Source organism: Petaurus breviceps, unplaced genomic scaffold, assembly GCF_028583685.1.
Source record: "Petaurus breviceps papuanus isolate PSGF00001 unplaced genomic scaffold, PetGlider_PUasm1.0 90847, whole genome shotgun sequence".
Lineage (NCBI taxonomy): Eukaryota > Metazoa > Chordata > Mammalia > Diprotodontia > Petauridae > Petaurus > Petaurus breviceps.
The window spans coordinates 20,691,312-20,699,054 of NW_027187360.1; positions in this window are offsets into that span (position 1 = coordinate 20,691,312).

Consider the following 7,743-nt stretch of genomic DNA (forward strand, 5'->3'; position numbering starts at 1 on the left):
CAATCCCAATAGTGTCATCTCCTTTAGCTTCATTCTAGTGACTGACCCCAAGAAAGTAATTTTCTTTTTCTGGCTCATTGTCCTTACCTGGAGTTATTCCAGGAAAAATCTCCAAATATAGTTTATATTTGGCTTGTGTCTAGGTTTTCTCAAATGTGGGCATCAGAGTCCCAGTTCTCATGCAGGAGGCAAGGCAGTAATGCATGTAAGTGGAACAGTTTTTATTTTACTTGATAGAAAATTTGGAACATGCAAAGGGCTCAAATGGACCCAGAAACTGATACGAGAATACATACAGTACCCAAATAGCTCACTAGCTTCCTGCACCTGGGGTTGTACTTAGGATGGCCTTTTGATGTTCTGGTGGATCCCTCACCATCCCTACATGAAATCCTTCAGGATCAAAGTATCACCTTTTTTGGATTCTCCACCATCCCCTCAACCATACTTCAGGGCTGCTAAAGCAAGCACCTTCCCACAGGACCTACACTGTCTGAATAACTCCATGGCTTTTCTACTTAAGGATGCTGCTCAGGAACTACATGGGCAATCTTCTTTAAAGAAACACACTACACTAGGAAATTTCTGTCTCTCTCTGACTTGGTACCTGAACTTTTGATTTTGGGGTTGTCCGTAAGACAATCTTAAAGGTTGATTCTGCCTAAGAAATTTGCCTTTTCTGCTCAAAGGCTAGATTCTGACATCATACTAGCTAGGGAACTAAAAATCTCTCATCTTCTACCCAGGATTTTGAGATTTATAAACATTGTCTATGAACTACCCCCTCAGACCAAATAGTCATTTAAATGTTACCCTGCCATGTATTTCTGCAAGAAATCTGTCAGTGCCTTAATTGCTATCCCCTGGACTGGGAAAGTCTGCTTTTAGGGTCTGTCTTCAGGCCACTTGAAAGCACATACAGTTTCCAGGTGCCTCTGCCACAAAGCAGCTATTTCCAGTTCTTGTGGGGAGGAGGGATAGAGACTGTGCACAGGCTCAGGTTTCTTTCCCCCTAGGACCATGTCTACTCTGTAGCATGATGGCATGTATTCTAAACAGAGAAAGGTGAACATGAAATAAAAAGAGAGCTGTTCTGTCAGCTTTCTTTGGGGCCATGGCCCCACGAGGTTTGTGATCAACCAGTCAGAGGGTGAGAAGATGAGTTATGCCTTTCCCTCTCCCTCCAATAATATTTAATTATAGGGCTTATCTCCCAACACAGCTATACCTACTGTCCATCCATTATTACCTTCTACTCTCCCATTCCATCCCTTTCTGCTACTAAGTTCCCAGTCTTCCTCCTTTCGTTTTAGTTGTTGGTCCCTTGGGGGCAGTCATAGTGCAACTGTGACCCAGGGACCCCCCACCCCAGCAACTGCTGTACTGGTACCATTGAGAAAATCCTTGACACTCTTAATCCACTCTCCTTGACCAGACCATGACTACAGCAGGTAGCCCTTGGAGGGTGAGTTTTGGGGGAGTAAATCACTAATAGCTAACAGTAAACAGCAAACTCATCCCCTTTCATTTTGAGTGGTATATAAAGCTTTGCATGGAATGAACAGGCACGCATGGGTTGTGACCTGCCTTGTAGATCTCATATTAGCTTTCTCTCCAAATCCATCTCTACTCTAAAAATCTATATTGCTGTTGAGGGCACCACCAAGTTTCTAGTCATCCAAGTTGATATGAAGGTGGAATTCAAACCACCCTACTCCATTTTAGGCTCGATTCCCTAATTTTGAGTTTAAGAACATGTCTCAGTCAGTCAGTCACTTGCTGACCCTAAATGAAATGCTAAAACTTCAAACTAGAATGACTGATGTTGCACAGTAATTGTGTTTGGATGAGCCAAAAAAAAAAATTGACCATGCCAAAGGGACCATCTATAAATTATCAAGCGAGTTGAGAAGCAATTCATTCCAGAAATTAGGAGCATGAAATTCTAGCTGAGCCCATGTGAAAAGAAATCACCTGAGTTGGGGGACAGTGAAGGGGAAGAGATCTCAGCTTCAGCCTGGGCTAGGTCTCTTTTCCTTCCCTTTTCCCCATCTTTAGCCAGAGGAGGACCTTTCAAGCTTCATAGGGTCTAGGAGATTCTGGACTTCTCATCATTCCATTTGTCTCCTAATGGCATCTCTCGATCAAGTAATAGCAAGAATCTGCATTGTGAGCCAAGGATACAGATTTACAATACTTAGCAGGGAAATTCTTGGGTACCCTACAAATAGGAGAAAAGGACTTTCAGCAACCAGGATCTGTGAGTTACACCTTTACCACTTGTGTTCTCTTAAACTTGAGTCAACTTTCTCTTGGACTCTCTGTATCACAAACTTGAGGTGGGGATGTTTGGTACCAAATGTTCTTAATGTACCACTTGAGTAAATATACATTTCTAAAAACTACCTAAGGCTGGCTGGCTAAATCCATCCCCAACTGAATACCTGGGGAAGGAGGAATCGAACCAATGGGGCTAAGCCAATGGCATTAGAGTATCATCCCTGAGATGTAGCCATATTCTGAGCACCTGATACATCAGTGGGAGTGGGTATGAGAATTCTCAGAACTTATGTGGGCAACGTTCTGAATCAGCGTTACTCTCAATTCCTCACTCTTACACATATTCACAGCAATTGTCAAGTCTTGTCATTTCTATCTCAACTACATCTCTTACATCTGCCCCTTCTCTCCTTACACGAAACCATTACTTAATTTAAGGCCTTTATCGCCTCTCTCTTGCACTTGCAATGGATTCTTAATTGCTATCCTTAGCGCAAGTCTTTCCCCTCTTCAATTCACCTGCCTTGAAGCTGCCAAAGAGACTTTCCTAAAGTGAAGGGATGATCATGTCACTTCTCCTATTCAGTAAACTTCATTGGTACCTTATTGATTCTAGGATAAAGTATAAATTCCCTTATGTGCCATTTAATCCCCCTGACAACCTGGTTCCCATCTATCTTTCCAGACATATATTATTCCCCTTCCTACATTTCATGGTACTAGCAATTGGCTTCCTTCCTGTTCCTCATGCTTGTACAAAAACAACTAAAACGTTTAAACATGAATAGGAAATTAAGATTTGATATCTTCCATTCAGCAGACCCACATAGAGAAAGAATGGATTTATACTGAAAATTTTCTGCTCAGTTGAAATCAGTGACAATTTACCTTTACTTGCTGTTTTTGCATTATGTATGGTGAATAGCTTTGTACAGAGAAAAATGACTCCTGCTGATAAGCTGGTATGTTCTCTGGCTGTTATGACCTATTATCTGATTTTTGTATTGTGTATTTTTCAATAAAAATAGCTTGAAACAGAAATTCATCTGGTTGACTAGCTACATTAGTAAAGTTAAAGAATAATTAATTACTAACAAGCAATTATTATTTAAAAGTTTTTCTTATCCCCCAAGACACATAAGGAATTTAAAAAAATAATGAAGCATATTCAATCACATTATTCTCACTAAAAATATTATAGTTAACAATACTTTAGTGAGAACAAAAAGGTTTTTGGTACCATTAATAAATGGCAGAAAAGAAAGAGGAGACAAGAAAGAAGGGGAGAGGAGGAGAGGAGAAAACTTTTTTCTCCCAAGAGTAATTTCCCTTTCAGCCTCTAGGTTCCTCTGCTACTTCTGACTCCTGGGTTTTACTCATTCCCCTGAACTCCCTGAATTTGTCCAGGGTTTATCTTTTTAAAGTTCTAGAATGGCATATCCAATTTTCGCTCTTCCAATGAGCTTCCTCCCTATAATTTCATCAAATAAAGGCATTCACTCATTATAAAGGGATCTGGTTGTTAATACCCTATTACCTCATCTGCCTTTTACTCTTTGCTTTCTGTGAATATATCAGTTGTGGTGCTGGGTGGTGAGGGAACAAAATCCCTCCCTCTTTACATACATAGTACATCAGTAGAGAAAATATTTTATAAATAAATATACATATACTGTGGAGGTCCTAAGATTTGTTTGTATGTGATACCCCATAGGGCATGATGCTGTTGGAGAACACAAAGAGCGATATATTTTCAGACAAGAGTCCCTTCTCTGGAATTTCACTTAGAGATTCATCTTAAAGGCAGCTCTGATAAGTGACAATTGATGAGGAGTTCTGTGTCCTCTCATCAAAGTATGAGTAGGGAGTGACATGGGAAGGAGTCCTTCAGATGCTTCCAATCAAAGGCCTCCATCCTGTAGTGTGATCAAGGTGATTAGAGAATTAATCATAATAATGCCTGGTGTTGATTTAGTGCTTTAAGATTTTCAAACTTCTTTAGGAACATTGTCTCATTTAATCTGTATAACGACCCTGAGAGATTTGTTGTTGTCCTTCAGTCTCTTTGTGGCCCCATTTGGGGTTTTTGTGGTGAAGATAATGGAGCAGTTTGCCACTTTCTTCTCGAGCTCATTTTACAGATGAGGAAACTGAGGCTAACAGAAGTTAAGGGACTTGCCCAGGGTCACACAACTAGTAAGTGTTGGAGACCAGATTTGAACTTAGGAAGATGAGTCTTCCTGACTTCAGGGCCAGCACTCTATCGACTGTGCCATCTAGCTGCCCTAACTCTGAGAGACAGGTGTTATTATTGGCAGTATTTTATAGATGAGGAAATTGAGGCAAACAAGTTAAATGACTTGCCCAGGGTCAGTAAGCATCTGGGGCTGGATCTAGACCTAGCACTCTATACATTGTTTCACTTAGCTGCCAATCAGATTCAGCAAATTTAGACAGTGATATATTTTAATACAAAAAAGCCCCCAAACAAGTAAACCTCAACACTAGGAATTCTTCCTAAAATATATATCACTCTCTAAAGTAGATACTAGAGAAAGCTATAATGAAAAATAACAATAATAGCTTCCACGTATACAAATGCTTTAAGAATTATAATATAGTTAACATATTTTACCTCATTTGATCCTCTCAAAGGATTAAATGTAAATCAGGTAGTAGTATTGCTCCAGTTCTGTCTGGTTTCTAATTCTTTGCTGGATTATTGGCCATGCCTCACCACTGTGAGTGAGTGCACCCTAGGCCTCTGCCCTAGGTTCTCTCTCTCTACTTTATTTTTCAGTAAGGCCATAAGTTCCCAAGGATTCAATTACCATCTCTCTGCCTGTGACTCCCCCATTATATCCAGCACTAGTCTCTCCCTAGAACTCCATTCTCTCATTACTTAACTGTCTATTATGTGTCTCCAGCTGGATGGTATTTCACACTCAGTATGTACAAAACAACCCATTATCTCTTCTCACTAAACGTTCCTCTTTTCCTAAGTTCCCAGGTTCTGTTGAGGGCACTGCCATCCTTCCAAACAAGCAGGTGTACCGTTTCAGAGCCATCTTTGAGGCTTCCCTTCTCCCTCACCTTTCATACTCACTTGCACTGGGCACTAGCATTAGGTCAGAAAAGCTTCTTGTGGAAGGTAGGATTTCAGGGAAAACTTGAAGGTAGCAGAGAAACCAGGAGGGGGGAAATGAGGAGGGAGAGCATTCCAGGTGTGAAAGTCAGCGGTCAGGGAGGGAAAATGATGGAGTAGGGACAGCTAGAAGGCAATCATCACTGATTCATAATATGTGTGGAGGAGAGGAAGGTGTAAGAAGACTAGAAAGGTAGGAAGCGACCAAACACGAATGGCTTTAAAAGCCAAACAGAGGATTTCATATTTTATTTTCAGATTACATTTATATTTAATATATTTAATATTCATGTTATGTTTATTTCATCTTTCTGTCACTGGGTATCATTGTCCTGGAGCAGTGCGCTTATCTCCTCAGACCATAGATTGAGATTTGGAAGGCTCTCAGAGGCTATCTAGTCAAAAGTCTTCATTTTAGAGATGAGGAAACTGAGGTCCAGAGTCATTAAATGATTTACTCAAGGTTATAAAGATATTAAATAGAAGAGCTTGGATTTTAAACCAGGTCTTCCAAGCCCTTTTCACTCCACCACACTGCCTTCCATTTTAGTCTTCCTCTTTTCCATAATAGAGCTTTAAACAATCTCAAACCAACCCTTTTTGCTGTTCTCAGCTTTCCTTGCCACCGGACACAATTCTTAAAGGGCTATGTCAAGCTCTGTAGTCAACCTTCTTCAGCTGCCCTTGCTTATATCAGTACTTTTTTTTTCCCATCTAAATTGACTGGTGAATCACCTGTGTCTCCATTAAGTTCTTTAGGCGTCATTCCCTGAAAGGTGATGAAGATGAAGGGGTGCATTCTACAGAGAGGGAACACAGTTCACGTGACTACAATGAGGTGGGAGATGGCATTTCAAGTTTTAAGGAAATAACTATTAGTCCAATTTGATTGGAGTGTAGAGTGTAGGAAAAGGAGTAATGTGAAGTATAGCAAAAAGGTAGATTGGAGTCAAATTATGGAAAGCCTGGAATGATAAGTTTTTACTTTATCCTAGGGACAATAGGGAGCCACTGTAGGTTTTTGAGTGGGAAAGAGACTTAAGATGAGGAGACCAATTAGGAGTTATGCATTATGATAGTCCAGGCAAGAGATCACAGGGTGTGATAGTAATGGCATTTAAAGATTCCCCCTTTTTTGGCTTGGTTTTCAAATTGATTGTGTTAAAACCCAGAGCTTGTTAATCCCACCTGTGGGATGGACTTGTTGATGTGAAAAGAAAGTCCTGAACTGGGAGGAGCTGGTGACTACGTAGATTTGGAGAGACAAGGGAGAGCCAGAAGAACTTTTTGGAAGCAGCACCTCATGGAGGGAGAGAGAGACTTGCTGGGGGCCACCTTGAATCGCCCTGGACTTTTGAGACCTGCCCCCAGAGCTGCCAAGGACTGAGGAGACATGGCTGTTTTGCTGGTACTTTGTCTGTCTGTTTTGATGTTGTTTTGCCAGATTTGTCCACTGGTGAAAGACAGTCCTTTTGTTGAAGAAATCCTGGAACCTGGCTTTTGGTTAAGAAGCCCTGAGACTGTCCTGCAGACAGAGAGTGAATACTGTCCACTGGTGAAGGACAGTGCTGTTGTTGCAGGGGTCTGGGAACCTTTCTGTTGGTTCAGAAGCCCTGAAGAAGGATTTTCTTGTATGTTTACAGAAATCCTGGGAGAGGGCTTTGCTAATGTTTTCAGGGGTTCTAGGACTGTCCTACAGACAGAGGATGAATTAATGAAGGGACTAGCAATGTATCTTGTGGCCTTGCTAAGCCTTGTCTCCCCAGGAACTAAGATTGCTGAGAACTTGCCTCCTGTCAAGATGAAGAAAAGACCTCCATTTGGGTATTAAGTGCTGTGCTTAAACTTGATGTAACTCTGGAGTAGATTCAATTGAGATCCAGGGGTGGGGAACTTTTGACCTTTTTGTGTTCTATGGTTGAGCAAATGAATGTACTTTACTTAGATTGGAAACTAATCTCCATTTGAGAAGAGGGACTTTGTGGTGGACTAAATGAAGGTACAGCCTAGGGGTGGAATAGTATTTAGAACAGGGACTTTGTAATTGATTGAATGATTGGAAGGTCCTGGGGTGGGGTAGTACTTGGAGATTATTTAATCACACTTAGTAAATGCTGTATTTTGAATGATGTCATGTTTTGATCTTCTCTGTTCTTGGTTTGTCACTCAATAAAATGGAGAGCACCTATGCTGGTATTTTGAATCTTGGGAAGTTGCCTTTCCATGGCATTACATTACACAGGGTCATAGGTCCAGATAGAACCAGAAGGGTTTTCAGCGATCATCTACTCCAACCTCCTCTTCTTATAGATGACCAA